The following is a 16,128-nucleotide window of genomic DNA, read 5'->3' as shown; positions in this document are numbered from 1 at the left end:
GATAAGAGCAATTCAACACTCCACTAGTAATACTCACACAAAGGAAGAAGGGCTTGGAAGCAATTGAGAGAACACGCTAAGATTGTGCATTCCTCAGTTGCTGGACCAAGGGACATGCTGTAAAGGAGATCACTTACTAGAGTGTGAAAAACTCTGAATATTGCAAAGTTCTGCACCATCCAATTCCTTTTTATGTAGAAATGTTTTCATAACTTAAATGTCCAATAGGGGATTGCTTGAGCAAAATGTGGAGCAACTATATGAACACAAAAAATCATGCAGTGAAACTGTATATCAGTAAGAAATAATGTGTGAAATGCATCGTAAGAGAGGATTTGCAAAGAAGTATTGTTCAGTATTATCTCACTTTTATTCAAATATGTATAAATGTGAATGGAAAGATGTTTGAAATATATATATGTGTGTGTATATATATATATAAAAAATCACTTGATAATGGAATTACAAGTTATTTTTTATCATTTCTTTGCTTATCTACATTTTCTGAATTTTCTATAAGAACATGACTGGTAAAAATAAATTTTTTCTGAACAAGTGTTATTTTCATTAGCATCAGGATAATAATACATAACACTTATCGGACACTTACTACATACTACAGTACCAGTGTGCTACTCTTGCTAGGTCATTTCTCCTCACAATGGCATTATGAAGTCATTGGTTCATGAGAAGTATTCCCCAGCAAAGCAAATGAATCAACATTAATTGTAGAATCACATTTCTTTCTACTATTCCTCATTTGGAAATTCAGCTCTTCCTAACTTCCACCTATAGTCACCTGGGTGACTCAGTCTGTTGGGCCTCCAACTTCAGTTCACGTTGTGATCTCCCAGCTCATGGGTTCGAGACCCACATTGGGCTCTGTGCTGACAGCTCGGAGCCTGGTGCTTGCTTTGGATTCTGTGTCTCCCTCTCTCTCTGCCCCTCCCCTGCTCATGCTGCCTCTCTCTCTCTCTCTCTCAGAAAAAAAACAAAATAAAAAATTAAAAAAAAAAACAGACAATAAAATTAGGAAGATTTGTGGAGAAGGATACTGGTATAGAAAAGGTGATGACTGTAGATATAGATACAACTATATGCTTATGGTGTCACAGAGTCCAGGTTATCTTAGCAAAATAGCTTCTTCTAAGTGAAGGCAAATAGAAAATACACAGATAATATTAAATTGCTTTCAAAGAAATACCTTGGGGAGCCTGGGTGGCTCAGTTGGTTAAGCAGTTAAGCATCTGACTCTTGTTTTCACCTTAGGTCATAATCTCAGTGTTGAGATTGAGCCCCACGTGGGCTCCACTCTGAGCATGCTTAAGATTCTCTCTCTCCCTTTCCCTCTTCCCCTCTTCCCCTCTCTCCCCTCTAAAGAAAAAAAAAAAAAAAAAAGGAATACCTGTAGTTTAAATATACAAATGGGATGGAATAAGGTCTACTCAAAAAGCTAAACACCTTGTAGCCCTAAAAAGCAACTAGACCTCAAACTAGTAGATCTCCCAAGAGACCTCAAGCATGTCCATACCCAAATGATTCCCCCTAAAATACCATTTATTCTCATTTTTTGGTGCCCCCAGGGAGATGACTGTATGAACCAAATTTCTTTTGGGTTTGTTGATAACCCACTTGTAAAACCTTAATTTTCATAAACACATAAATAACTGCAGAAGAAACTATCTGTGGCCTATCCATTATCCATTTTTCTTCTCTGCTAATATAGTCCAAATTTTGTTTGGGTATTGAACAGTAACACGCTGGGGAAGCAGGCTTGGCTCTGATGGACTGTGTGCAGTCTAAGTCACTGTGCTGCTTAAGTTTGTGGCAACTTGACTGGGCCATGGGGTGCCCAGATATTTGGTTAAACTGGGAGTGTCTGTGAATGAAATTAACATTTGAACCAGTTGACTTAGTAGAACAGATGGGTCTTTCCGGTGTGGGTGGGCCTCATCCAATCCATTGGAGGACTGACTAGGACAAAGAGGCAGAGTGAAAGAAAGTTCTCTGTGACTGTCTTCTCTTGTCTTCAGAACCAAACTGGACCTGTGACTGGGATGTACACCATTGTCTCTCCTGAGTCTCCCGCTTGCTGACTGCAGACGGTGGGACTTGCCAGCCTCAATAATCATGTAAGCCAATGTCTTATAACAGATCTCTTTGTAAGCAAAAATATAACATGTGTATATATAAGTATAAACATGTATCTTCTGTTGGTTCTGCTTTTCTGCAGAACCCAGATGAACCCAGCTAATCATGGTCATCATATTCTCTTTTGCTGGTGATTGGTAACCATGTACCTTGTTTCTTGTCAATGAAATAAAAGGAGATTGCTGGGGTGGGGTGGGAGGTTCTGGGACAAGTTTCCTCTTTAATAAGAAAGAGAGCAACACAGACAGAAGCTGCTCTCATTCCCCTTGCTTCATGCTTTTGGTTGGGGTTAAGTGAAGACAAAATGCCTGGAGCTGGGGTAGACATCCTGTATCATTATTGTAGATCTCACTGACACATTAAAAATGGCTATGTGCCAGGGGTGCGGGTACCTGGCTGGCTCTGTCGAGGGAACATGTGACTTTCGATCTTGGGGCTGTGAGTTTAAGCCCCATGTGGAGCGTAGAGTTTACTTTAAAAATTTTTTTCAGAAAAAAGAAAAATAAATATGGGAATCCAGAAAACCCCTGGATTCTTATTGATACTGCTGACCCGCTTCTCCCATCAATGCCAACTTCAGGCCCACCTGTTAAGTCAGAAGCTAGCGATAAGACATTTCATGTAAGCCCCTTTGAGTTTGAGTGTGCTGTTACTTGAATCGGCAACTAGCCAGAGAATGAAAAAATTGTAATTCTCTACTACTATCATATTTTGTTAATCTGTTTGTTAAAGTTTGCTCTTTATGTTAATTTCAGAATCAAAATTAGAAACTTTAAAAATGTATCATTTATTGTTTGTAAGACATGGAAAGCAGTCTCTGCAGGAGGAGAGGAAATGTATAGAAACGTAGATCCCTTCCACCGTGAAGTTGTGTTCACGTGGTTGGCTAGCCACACACCTGTGGTTGGAGAGGGCGTGGGGAAAGGGAGAAGACTCCCTCTTTCTTCTTGACCATGGGGCCATCAAGGGCCATTTGGAGTTATTGAAGGAAAAATCATTTCAGCTTCTAAAGGGTAAAACTAGTTTTCTCTGGCAGTATAGTTTCATAGTAAATTTCCTCTTTTCTTGTCCAACAAGAGAAACCTTTATTTTAAAAAGTTTAAAGTGGGAAGCAGTTTACTGATGATATTGGCTATGAAACCAGAGGAGACACACACACACACACAGCCTTGGGCCTTGGCAGCTTGCCTCCAAGCCCGGCCACCTTGGGAGACCTGGAGCAGGGCCAGGAAGATGTCTGGGATGTAGGACTTGGTGGCCAGGAGGCCACTCCATTACTGGAGGCACACTCATTCTGGGACAGCTAATGACCTTCCTTAGAGCCAAATAAATTGAACACTTGGGTGAAGAATTTAGTCTTGAAAATAAGCCCTCGCTAGTAGTAAACCTAGTGAGAATGAGGCAAATGGGTTTACAGAAATAACGTAGTAGTTCTAAATGTGTGCCACCTCCTACTGATGCTAAGCAACACTGAAAAATGAGTGAAAATCAACTTACTATAAAGAAAATACCATTCCCCTATCAGCCTGTATCATTTCAAAGATGATTTCTCAGGCTAATTAATTTTCAGGTGGTATTTGTTTCCAGCCCTGTAAAAACTTAACTTAAAAATTGCCTTTTCTCAGGGTGCCTGGTGGGCTCAGTTGGTGGAATGTGAGATTCTTGATCTCAGGGCTGTGGGTTTGAGCCCCACATTGGGTGTAGAGATTACTGAAAAATCTTTTAAAAAATTCTTTTCTCTTCCTAAGCTCTTAGTAAATTTGCATTATATTAAATTAGGGATTCTCTGCATTCATTCATCCAACACAAATTTAGGGAGCAGTTAACAATGTGCCAGGGCACTGTGCTAGGTGTCCAGGAATCCGGTGAAAAATGGATCATGCTAGTCCTTGTGAAGCTAACAGCCTTCTGAAGCTCCTGGTGTGTAAATCAGCCGTTACTACAGAATTTTGGGCAAGGAATGAACAGAGTAACTGACTTTCCTGATAGAAACATCCCAGACAACATAATGTTAATGATCTGATTTAAGGCCATACTGCTGCACACACACCAATGTCATACGCACATAATACGTGTAATATTTTTATGGTTTGCTGGAAATCGATTTATGGTTTAGGTAGGAATGACGGGAGGCACTAACTTGGGGATAACTTGCTTGCATTTTAAAGACACTCCCTCCCTGGCAATCTCAGGCACATTACCCTGAGTGCCTCCCTGAGAAAGGCTGGTGTTGAAAACAAGCCTGGAAGGCTCAGAGACTCCGAGACCCAGCCGTGGATGTAGTGGGAGGGTAGAATGCACCAGAAGCTGTCAGAATGTGACAAGAGGGCATTTATTTTAAGGGTGTGGGGAGCAAAATAAATTAGCCTGCAATTGGATTCTTCAGTCAGAGGCAGGAGTTGAGAGGTGCACTGTGCTTGTGTGAAGAATTTTTTTTAAAGAACACCCAAGTGGAGAACAAGGAGATATAATTTTTCTTGACGCGCCAGTGTACAATAAGAACATATATTTAGTAACATTTGCTTCCCTGCACCCTGAGCAGCTGTTCGGCGCCTGCACACGCTCCACTTCCAGGCAGGCAAGGGGGAGTGTGCCGCTCACGAAGTTTCTGGAGTTGCGGGAGCTGAGGCCCTGGTCCTGGAGCTGCCTTCTCCCGCCTCTTCCTGGCAGCGGTGTGGGGCGGGGGCTGCTAAACAGGGCCTGGGGTTGGGAAGCAAGAGCAGTTGCTCCAGGGCAAGACCAATTGGAGAGCACAGTTTAACTTGGGCAGGAAGAGCAAGTCTGCTTGTATTTGGCCATCACTGTTTGGTCAAGCTCTTAAAGACCCCAGTGGGGTTAAAGAGTTGCCCTTGCAGTGTACTTTCTTAAACGCAGGGAGCAGGAAAGGGAGGCTCTAAAATAATCCCTCTTTGCTCTGTGAGACTGTAGCTCACTAGGTAGGGTTTTTGGCTGCCAGGGAAATGTTTATATCCCTTGACATAGGACTGTATGAGGTAGAAAACAGGATGTATCCACTTCAGGTCAGGCCATCCTTATCCAAGGAGTGACACCGTGGACGTCTGGTTTTTTAGGTTTGTAGTCAACTTCTTGGCACTTTTTCACAGAGCCTAGTGGGTACTGGTGGCAGCGAGGACTGGAGAGAGGCCTGGGTAAATGCAGTATCAGGGTAGGTATCCGTTGGTTTGCCCATTTCCTCCCTCCCAGCCTCTCTTCCTCTCTCCCGAATAGCACCCTGGTGCTACTCAAAGTGTGGCCCTCTACTGCTGCATCATCATCTCTTGAGAACTTGGTCGAAATACAAACTTGTGGGTCCCACGCCATACTACCGTGGTAGGCAATGTCTAAGACAAGGCAGGATGTTGCTTCCTAGAGGAGGTTACAAAAAGACTTGGCTACAGTCCTGGGTGCGCTCTCTCACTCACTCACTTTGAGAGAAGCCACCTGTCATGCTGTGAACAGCCTTTTGGGGAGGCCCATGTGGCAAAGAACTGGCATCTTAGGCCAATAGCCAGTGAAGACCTGAGGTCTGCCAACAGCCGTGTGAGTGAGCGTAGAATTGGAGCTTTCCTCATCAAGCCTTGAAACGACAGCAACCCCTGACCTCCTGATGGGAGCCTTGTGAAAGACTGAGAGCCAGAGAATCCCACTCAGCTGTGCCTGGATTACTGATTCACAGAAAGTCGGAGATAATAAACATGTGCTGTTTTAAGCCTCTACTTTGGGTTAATTTGTTATGCAGCAACAGAGCCTAACACAACTACTGAATCAGAAACCTCTGTAAGTGGGGCCCTGAAATGTATATTTTAACATGTTCTTCAGTTGATTTTCATGCCTAGTAGTTTGAGAAGCATGGCTGTGACTAAGTTAACAGCTGTAGCAGAGGGGAGGGGCTTTGGCATTAGCCTGTCTGGGTTCAAATCCTAGCTCAACTCCTTCTGGCTGTTAGAGCTATGTGGGTTACGTAACCTCTCTGTGCCTCCATGGCTTCTGGGACGTGTTGCTAACAACAGTACATATCTTTAGGTAATATAAAGAAGGTTAGTTGAGTTAACATATTAAAGCACTTAGCATATTGCCTGGCAACAGTGAGTACAATAAATTTAGTGAAGATTCATTCATTCAACAAACATGTAAAGGGTCAGGCATAATTTTAGATGCTGGTTACAAAGATAATAAGACAGTCTGCTTCTTTGGGGACTATTGTCCTATAAGGGACATAGGCATATAGAAGAATAAACACAAAAATGGCTTAAAGATGCTGGGATTAACTTCTGGAGCCCAGAAATGTCAGTTCTGTCGTGGATAAAGGCGTTAAGAAGAGGCTTAATAAATGCGGTGGTTGGAGGGTTGGAAAAGAATAGAAGATATGGGCTTCATTCTCCCCCAACCTCTCGCCTCAGTTTTCCTGAGCTCCCTTTTTTTCTTTTTATATATGGAAAACTAACAAACCTATCATCACAAACAGGTTCCTTTGGCAGAAGCTGCTTGAATGCAGGACCTGGGCGTGTTATTCACGAAGTTCCAGCCCCTTGGTCCTGTTTCCTGCGCCTACATCAGGCAGCCCAGTTTATCTGACCTTCAGATGTTGGCATCTGCTCTTCAGCCCTCTGAAGGCTTCTCTTCCCACTCCCTCTCCCACTCCTCTCAGCCCTTGCAAGTCCTTCCTCTGTGGGCTTCAATACCTCCTCAAGGAAATCTTCCTGATCACTCTGCTTAAATAACGCCTCCATTTTACGGTACTTTTCGTTTCCTGAGCAGCACAAGAATTTGGCATTTACTTACTTTGTTTATTTTCCTGCTCCCATCCTCTCCCTGAGTAGACTTTACTCTAAGGGCTAACAGGTGGCCCATTTTCCTCACATGGTGCATGCCCAGTGCCCAATGCCCTCCCTGGGACATAGTAGGCATTCAATAAATATTTATTGAGTGGATAAATGAATGAATGAACATGTCCTTTCCCAGCCACTGGAAGACTTCAGCATGATTTGCTGAAATGTCAATCTTAATCATGAAGGACATTAATTTAAATTCTGGGAGACAAAACTGCTGAAAAAACAGAATGTGAAACCAAGTCACTTTTACTCTAAGGGGCTGCTGGGGAAGTGGTAAGGGGTGGGGGTGTGGGAGGCCATTATGCCATTTAACATTTACTAAGTCCCTCCTCCTAGGTGCTGGGCACTGAATTGTTTTATATGCATTATTTCGTGTACATCTGAAGTAGTTATTATTCGGGGGGGGGGATGATGGGGAAACTGAGGCTTAGACCCCTTAATGAACTTGCCTAAAGTCACAGCCAGTCTAGGGTAGAACCGTAACTGAATCCAGGGGGCCAGATTCCAAAGCTCTGGTGTTCAATGACTCCACTCCCCTGCCTCCAAAGGAATGCAGCTCATTAAGTAAATATTCTGCACAAATAGAAGTGTATACAGTTGAACGACTATAAGACCAACACTGTAATACCAGACCAGACAGGGAAATCTCAGAAAGGTTCTCCAGGTCACAGCCAGGAGACAGTATCCACGATTAGGATTACGGGAACTGGGCTGTGGGCCAAGCGGGAGCTCATTCTCCCCATCCAGGGCTCCTCCACTTGGTCAGGACTGCATTAGAGCACCCCCCACCCAGGTGATGTGAGTGGTCTGGCCCTCAAAAGCAGATCTGGTGGTCTCTTCTTAAACTCAAAGGGATTAGCATTCTCCTTGTCAAAGCAGCACGGAATTCACAGCAATTGGCAGTTTCTGTTGCCAAGAATTCCAAGATCGGACAAGCCAAGGCAGGGTGATAGGTCAGATGTGAGCTTAGATGGAGAGGCTGTCAGGGGTGGGGTCAGGTGGGGTTGAGGACAAGAAGTAGTGGGGAGGGGAAGTTTTACAAAGCAGTGAGGCCTGTCTGCATTGCGCCTGGAGAAGTCTTTGACTGGGGGTTCCCATTAGCAACAAGTCCCCACAGGCCTAAAAGAACAAGAAAGGAACCAGGCTTCTCCAGGCTTAAGTAGGACTAAAGTCTGCATTTTTCCCTGCATGATAAGGAATTATTGGGCCAGCAGCTAAGGTAGGCTAACTCAGGCTAAAATCCCCAGTAAGGGAGAACAATTAGAGAAATCATGGATCACGCTTCTGTGGGCAATTCCCTTCTCAAGGCGTACTTCAAGCCAGAAGGTATATTTGTAGTCTGCTTTTGTGACATTTAAATATTCAGATTTTAAGAGAGACAAAGCTCATACTGAGATTTACATATAAATGTATCAAACTGTGTTTAAATACTAGTCTTCTTCACAACTTTCTCTTATAGTTCCTGAGCTGTCTGCACTTCCACAATGTGACCAGTCTCTGGGAAATGAAGACTACAAGTGTAAAGAGACAGAAATTGAGCTAAAATTACTGGGAGGTTGATGTCCTAGGGCGGACCTAAAGTTATGTAGAGTTTATAATTAGAGGAATGGTTTTGTTTGTTTAGAATGTAAGTTTTCAAAATGAGTCTCCAGACATGCAGAATTTTGTAGATGTAGGTATGCGTCTTTACTCATTTAGAAAGGCNATTCCGAGGTATTTTATGGTTTTTTGTGCAATTGTGAATGGGATGAAGACTTCCTCTTAAGACCTCAAGAATCTAGGCTTCATAGAAACAGAAGAAATTTGATCAGACAGCCTTGGAGCATCCAAGACAGCATTTGATGTTTATTTGTTTGTTTTAGAGAAAGAGGGAGTGCACACAAGTGCAGTCGGGGAAGGGACAGAGAGATATTCCCAAGCAGGCTTTGCACTCTCAGCGCAGAGCCCAACATGGGGCTTAGACCCACAAACTGTCAGATCTTGACCTGAGCCTAAATCAAGAGAGTCAGACACTCAACAAACTAAGCCACCCAGCACCCCTCCCCACAATGCAGCATTCAAATAACTACCTCTAGAACCCATCTTATACACTGTGCTAATAACAAGCTACCACATGGGGCGCCTGGGTGACTGAGGTCTGTGCACAGAGCCTGCTTGGGATTCTCTCTCGCACCCTCTCCCTCTGTCCCTTCCTCACTTGCATGTTCTCATGTCTCTCTGAAAATAAACTTAAAAAAAAAAAGTTAGCCCGTATACTATACATAGTTCACTAACTTTAATTTTTGGCAATCATGAAATACACTTAAATCACTGAAATAGGACTAGACTTGGTATAATCTCCCTCCAGCAAGTTGGCAGTTATGATCCTACAGGGTGTCACTGTTACCATTATGAACATCAGGAATTATTGTTGCATAGTAACCCAGAAGTGCCGGGTGATTAAAAAAAAATTCTGCTGACAGAGGTGAAGACAAATTTGATTCTACTGGGTATCAGAAGTTATAAAAAGAAAAAAAAGGAGGGGGTCAAGGAACATTGACAGACTACTGCATAATAAAATGTGTTACAGTCTAATGGGAAACATTGGCTCGAGTAGTGGGTGACTTCCTGATTTCATCACCTTCCATAGTTGACATTTCCATCTCATTTTCTCTCAGTTACCCATCTATTAAACAGATCCATACACGTTAATAAGAGCCCACACAAATTTAGCCACTTCTTCCTCTAGTAAATTACATTATAGAGCCAGTTTTATTGTGATCGTTTCTTTCCATGTCTTGTTTTTTTGAGTCTGTAGAAGGCAAAGGCTGTGCGGCACACACATTGCTAAAGGGATGAAAGTCTGGAGAAAACAGAAGATACCCAGACAAGCTAGCAGGGCAGAATGTCTGTGTCTTCCACCAGGGGTCAGTAAAACTTTTATAAGACTCCTAGGATGGCACCCAGATTTCCCTAAGGGCAACATCTTGGTCACTCTTTGTCCCTCAGAAAGCATTCACCAACAGGAGCCTGTCCTGTCACTGGGAGTAGCAGTTCAAGTTGTTAAACACGTACCAAAGGCACAGTTAAATATAAATATATATGGCTTGGACTGTATCAACTCTTTGTTGATTAGCATTGGAGCTTGATTCTCATAAAGAGAATTCTCAATTTAAATGTGCGGTTTTGATATATGCTAAGGCAAGCTATCTTGCCTAATTATCAATCACAGGCTAAGTGTCCCGTGACAAGGCCTATGGCTCGACTCCGATTGTCATCGTTTCTGGGTCATGAACACAAGACTTGACGTTCTCCTTCCCTTCCTGGCTTGCTATCCTGGTTTGCAGTGGTTGTTATCCTAAGAAATCAAGACTATCAAAAATATGTACTAGGTACACTAACTTGACTCCCTGCTTCCACTTTTGCCCTTCCGTCAGCTAGAGGGAGCTGTGAAAAAAATGGAGATCGTATCACATCACTCCCCTGCTTAAAGTCGCCAAGGCCTACCCACCCCACAGAAAATAAAATGCCAACACTTCACCCACTGCAGTGCCAGGCACGCTCAATTTCCTGCAGTTTCTCTGATCTCATCTCCTGACCTTCTTCCCTGCATTCAGCACCCTCCTGAAACAGTAAGCTTTCTGCTGATGCGCTCACTCAGTGGTTCTCAAAGTATGGTCCCTGGATCTGCAGCGTCAGCATCACCTGGGAAGCTGTTGGAAAGGCACATTCTTGGGTCACACCCCCAGATCTACTGGATCAGAAAACTCTGGGGGCAGGCCCCGGCCATCTGTGTTTTCACCAACCCATCTGGTGATTCTGATAACTGCTGAGGTTGGAAAACCACCTCTAATTTTTCAAACTCACTTTGCCTCCAGACCTTTGTACTAGCCAGACACTTTCCCTGATACACTCTTCCCAGGGCTCTTTCCTCATCAATGAGATCTCAGCTGAAATGCTAGCGCCTCAGAGAGACTTTCATCAGTCACCTACTTAAGGTGAGCTTCCCTGCTCTCCTTCATCCTACCCTATGCCCTAATCCTTTGATTAGAACTATTTGAAATTATCTGGGCTATTTATTTATTTGCTCTTTTATTATCTCCCCATCAGAATGAGAGCAGACACCTTATCTACTTTTTATACCGTGGATCTCAAGTGTCTATAAGCGTGCCTTGTACATAAGAAGTTCTTAATAAAAGTGTCTTAAATTAATGTCTATGAGATTTTTTTTTTTATCAGGGTGACTTACAGAAAGGAGATAAATTAGACTCTCTAAACGGAGCTGCAGTGTTGTGGTAAAGCCCAGGGATGGAGTCAGAAGATGAAAGTCAAATTCTTAATTCTCCACTTGAAAATCAACTGACCTTGGGTAAGTCATTTAACTAGATTAGGTGATTTTGCCTTGTACGGGCAGTTAGCAACGTCTAGAGATGTTTTTGGTGTCAACCAGAGATGCAGGTGGGGCGGGGACTGCTATTGGCATCTGTTTGGTAGAGGTAGGGATGTGGCTAAACATCCTGCAGTGCATCGGCCAGCCCCCTGCAACAGAGAAGCCTGCCTATGTCTGGCACCATGCCTTACACAGCATAGATGTTCAAAAAGTATTGGTCAATGAATGAATGGATAATGGATGAATGAATGAATGAATTTCCAGGAGTCCCTTCCCAAGATTGAGTTTTTGTTTTCTGATTTGTGAGAGAGAATAGTACTTGTGCCCTGGGAACCTTGTGAGGATCACAGAGACCATGTATATAAAGTAGCTGCCTCAGGATTTGATACATCCATGGGAGAATTGCCCTTGTTTGGTCTTTGGTCCATTTTCCTGCTTGGCTGCCCTGCCCTGCAGAGGCCTGATGGAGCCTCTCACTTCCGCTTCAATTTTCCTTACCTTTTCAGTGGAGGTAAGTCTAAACAGGGCATCTTTGACTGTTTCAGATGGAAAGGGATCACGGAGTCCTACCCTGTGTTTTCCAGATGGACCCCTCAAGGCCTAGTATTCAGAAACCGTATGCTCCAGGCTTCCCCGAGTTTCCTGGCTCCTGTTTCCTGGTTGGGCTGTTTTCCACTCCTTCACAATGCCCCAACTCTTTTCAGCCATCTTTTCCCATCTTCTGCAACCAGTCAATCAGCATGTAGCCAACAGGGGCTCCAGCCTTTTTAGGAGCTAGGTATACTTACTGTCAAAGACCCCACCACACATCACCAAAACATGATGTGTTTTGGTGCCCACATCAAATTTTAAAAAAAAGTGTATGACTTTATGAAGATTGGATTGCCTTACCAGTCAACTGTAAAGTTACATTTTAGAGAATTTAAATATTTGTTAAGTTCAATATTTTAGTTTGTTTTCCCACTGTGGAGTCAATTTTTTTCTCTTATAGAAAATATAATTGTCGACCCTTGAAAAGCATTTATGCCTTTGGTGCTTGTACATTTAAAAAATCTTCTTTGCTTTTTGTCCATTGGTGAGTTTTCCTTCTTCCCTTTTCCTGTTTGCTTACAGCAGTCAGTGACCATCCCAGAGTCTATAAAGCATCTGGAAACTCTTGTGTTTGGTAGGTGATATTTCACGTATTTAATGCTGTCAGCATGGAAACATGATCTCATGCGCTTGTGTCTGTATCTGTCCTAGAGTGTGATGACCAGACCTTACATTTGCTATGTGCATTGTGGGCTGCAGAAAGCTTTCTCATACATTATCCATTTGTTCTCATTTGATTCTCACAGTGGTCCAGTGAGCTGAGCATGACAGTTACTCCTGATTTCACCAATGAGAATCCAAAGCTTCAAGGTTATGGAGTTGACGGAGCCAAGATGAGAATCCACATCTTCTGGGTTTCATGTGTGCCTTGCTATTTTCAGCTGGGGGAAAAAATTACTCCTGGAAGAGGAAATTAAGCAAGACTTGAATAGTGGGATAGCTGGAGGTGTGTGTGTGTGTGTGTGTGTGTCTGTGTGTGTGTGTGTGTGTGTGTGTTTTACAATAGAACTCTAGCCTTGAACATTCTCTGTTTGCTCTATATACAATGGGGTCAAATTAATTAGTTCAACAAATAACTTTTTTAGTGATGGGCATTGTTGTGGGTGCTGGGGATATAATAGAGAACAAAAATACCACATCCTTGCCTCATGGAGCTCACATTCTAGATACAATGGATAAATGATAAATTAACAATCAACATATAGTATGATAGATGTTGATTATCATTAAGGAAAAAAAAGTGGGGGTGACAGGGTAGGAAAACGAGGGAAGGATTGCTGTTTTATTTAGGGAGGTCAGAAGTGGCCTCAACAGTAAAGTTGCATTTGAGGAGAGACTGCAAAGAAGTGATGGAGTGTGCCACGTGGACACTGGGGGCAGACTGGCAGAGCTGAGGATGTGCAAAGGCCTTGAGGCAGGACCATGTTGGGTACATATGAGAAACACCAAGGAAGCCAGTCTGGCTGGAGAAGAAAGACTAGACTGGGATCGGGGGAGTGTTATTGGCAGGAAATGAGACAGGCATCTGGGGAAGAGATCTAAGACAGATCAGATCCTGAAGAATCTTACTTACATTATGAGGGCATGTGGGCTTCGGGAGACAGAGATGCCTTAAGGCCTTTGACCAGAGGCATTACACAATCTGACATACAATGTTGGAGGATTTATGTTGCACTGATTTGCCCTCTGTTAAGATATTCCTGGTTTGTAATTTTTCTGCTGTGAGCAAGAGACTTAGTCCTGCCGCGGCAGGGCAGGGTGGGCTCTCCTTTCAAGTGTGCTCCAGTGGTGAGGTTGAATTTTAGTAATTCATTCATCATTCACATCAGTGACTGTGCTCTACCCATGTGCCAGGAACGGAGGCTTTGGGGACTGGGGAGTGAGGAAGACAGACAGGGCCCCTGCTCTCAGGGAGCTTCTCTCACAGTGAAGAAATACAGACAGTAAACAAATGAACAAATAAAAGATTTCAGCTAATGAAAAGCGCTAGGGAGAAAATAAAACGGGGAGATGTAATGATGCCATTTGCAGGGGCTACTTTAGATTTCAGTTGGATTTTGAAATGTGGACCTTGGGCAAAAAATGTTACACGTGTGGAGCAATTTACAGTTTACAAATTCAAAGAGCCTGCCTCCCCCCCCCCCAAGATGTTATTACTCTGACTTTTTAATTGAGAAACTGAGAAGTGAGATTAGGCCACATGCCCAAGGCACTAGTAAATGGCAGATTTGGGGTCTGAATCCAAGTTTTTTCTAACTTTCAGTACCAAAATGCTTCTCACAACATACATCACTGTGAAACAGACAGTAGGGCTGGGTAACCCCGGTACAGGGGAGGAGGGAATCAGCAATGCTTAGTTAAGACAAGAAACGGGTGGGGCACCTGGGCGGCTCAGTGGGTTAAGCGTCTGACTTCGGCTCAGGTCATGATCTCACGGTTCGTGGGTTTGAGCCTCGCGTCGGGCTCTGTGCTGACAGCTCAGAGCCTGGAGCCTGCTTCAGATTCTGTGTCTCCCTCTCTCTGACCCTCCCCTCTCACACTCTCTCTCTCACAAATAAATAAAAACATTAAAAAATTAAAAAATAACAAAAAACAAAACGTGTGCCAAAGCAGGAAGAGAATGCAAAAGAATAAGAATGGTCGCTGGCTCCCCCTAAGGTCACGTAGGACACTTGGTAGCATATAGAGGAGCTAAACTCCCCCCCACACCCAACTTCTCATGGAGCCCAGATAATCCGCATCCTGATCTCAGCAGAAGGATCCCTGCCTCAGATGGCCGCTCTCAGGCTCCCAACCCCAGGCTGGGGAGAGCCCAGGGTCACATATGGTTTCAATCACTGCATTTATCTGCATCATTGTCATATTTGGAAGATGACTGGACCCTCATTTCTGTCCCAGCCCTCTCCGAATTGTGCAGGGGGTACAAATCAAATCTGGAAAAGCTAGCTCATCAGAAATAGGGAGAGGCTTTGGGAATGTACAGTAATGTCCCACCCATGCCCCTTCCCCCCTTTATTAAAACAAATCTAAAACAACAAATGTCTAAAATTTTCCACCGGGTCATTTCACCCTGCCTTGTTATAACCATGCCCTTCGTCCACACCCTGCTCAGAGTTTTTGCAGCCTGAGGGAAGCCGGGAAGCGTCTGTCCCTAGCTCCCAGTCACTCCCATAATAAACAATCACAAAACAGCTTGCTGCCCTAGGCAACTCTTTGTCCAGCTCGGCCAGACCCTGTGGACTTCAGCGAGGGAAGAGGGCGGGAGATGTTCTCTGGAGAACAGAAGTCGGGGCTCTGAGGCCAGGAAGCTCGCTTTGACCAGAAACCTCGTCTGGGAGCTCGCACATCTTCGTGGGCCTGGAGGACACCTCCAGAGAGATCGCAGGTCTTCATCTGCGCTGCCTAGTGAAGTTCCCTGGGGGAAGCTGGAGCTAGGGGCCGCAGGGTGCGTGGGCAGTCGAAAGAACGTCCAACCATCTTGCACTAACTGGAAATAAGGTCATTTCCTGCCCCAAGCTTCCCTTCCACAGCTGGGACAGTTGGCAGTGCTACTAGTCATCCATTCCTAGGAGACGTCTCCTTAGAAACCAGCACCCCGCCACCGCAGAGAGGAGAACATCCCGTTAGTTAGGGACTGGGACCGGCTGGAATTTACCAGTTCCTCCTTAACCGTTAGAAAATCTTTTCTTCACCGTGATCGGATCTCTTGGAAGCTTTCTACAGAATAGACGTCGAGGCTTCAGGAAGCAAGGAAAGGACGTGCACGTAATGAGAATTCAGAATAGGTGTCTTTTCTCAGCACAGAAACAGACATGAATTGCAACGACTCCTCTTGATTAGAATATTTTCGCTTTAGTTGGGGGAGCTGGGGTGTGTCCTTGGGGTAGGAAAAAGCAAAGACGGGCGATGCAGGGAATAAGGGACCTGCTTAAACGCTCGGTAGGAAATTAAAATACTGGTCCTCAGCGGGTGGAAGGTGGGCGGGGAGAGGCTTCCTTCGGGCCGGCGGCCGCGTTCTTTGAAGTCTCTCTCCCCTCCCCCTCCCTCGGGCTCGCCTCACCGCTCCGTTTTCGAGCGTCCTTCCCCAGGAACCCGCACACTCCCTGCCGTCTGCCCGGGGAGGCGGTCCCGGCGGGCAGCCGAGAAGACGGGGTTTACGGGGGCGCCCGGGGAGAGCCGGCCGGT

General features: G+C 44.5%; 1 long non-coding RNA gene across 3 annotated transcripts in view; it reads left to right on the top strand.

Moving 5' to 3' along the window:
- LOC144243787 (uncharacterized) overlaps nucleotides 1-14,835 on the top strand; it is a 52,767-nt gene extending 37,932 nt beyond the window's left edge. For 2 of the 3 annotated variants that reach the window (XR_013338771.1, XR_013338769.1), the window contains 3 exons: nucleotides 2,034-2,132; nucleotides 11,202-11,331; nucleotides 12,690-14,835. This is a non-coding gene — a long non-coding RNA (uncharacterized LOC144243787). Of the gene's footprint in view, nucleotides 1-2,033; nucleotides 2,133-11,201; nucleotides 11,332-12,465; nucleotides 12,518-12,689 lie in introns of all 3 variants that reach the window. The other variant, XR_013338770.1, reaches the window with a different exon arrangement.
- Nucleotides 14,836-16,128: the final 1,293 nt, after the last annotated feature.

This window comes from Crocuta crocuta, unplaced genomic scaffold (genome assembly GCF_008692635.1).
Source record: "Crocuta crocuta isolate KB4526 unplaced genomic scaffold, BGI_CrCroc_1.0 scaffold448, whole genome shotgun sequence".
NCBI lineage: Eukaryota > Metazoa > Chordata > Mammalia > Carnivora > Hyaenidae > Crocuta > Crocuta crocuta.
Note: the sequence above shows the minus strand (reverse complement) of the source record. Positions and strands in the feature narration are given on the sequence as shown.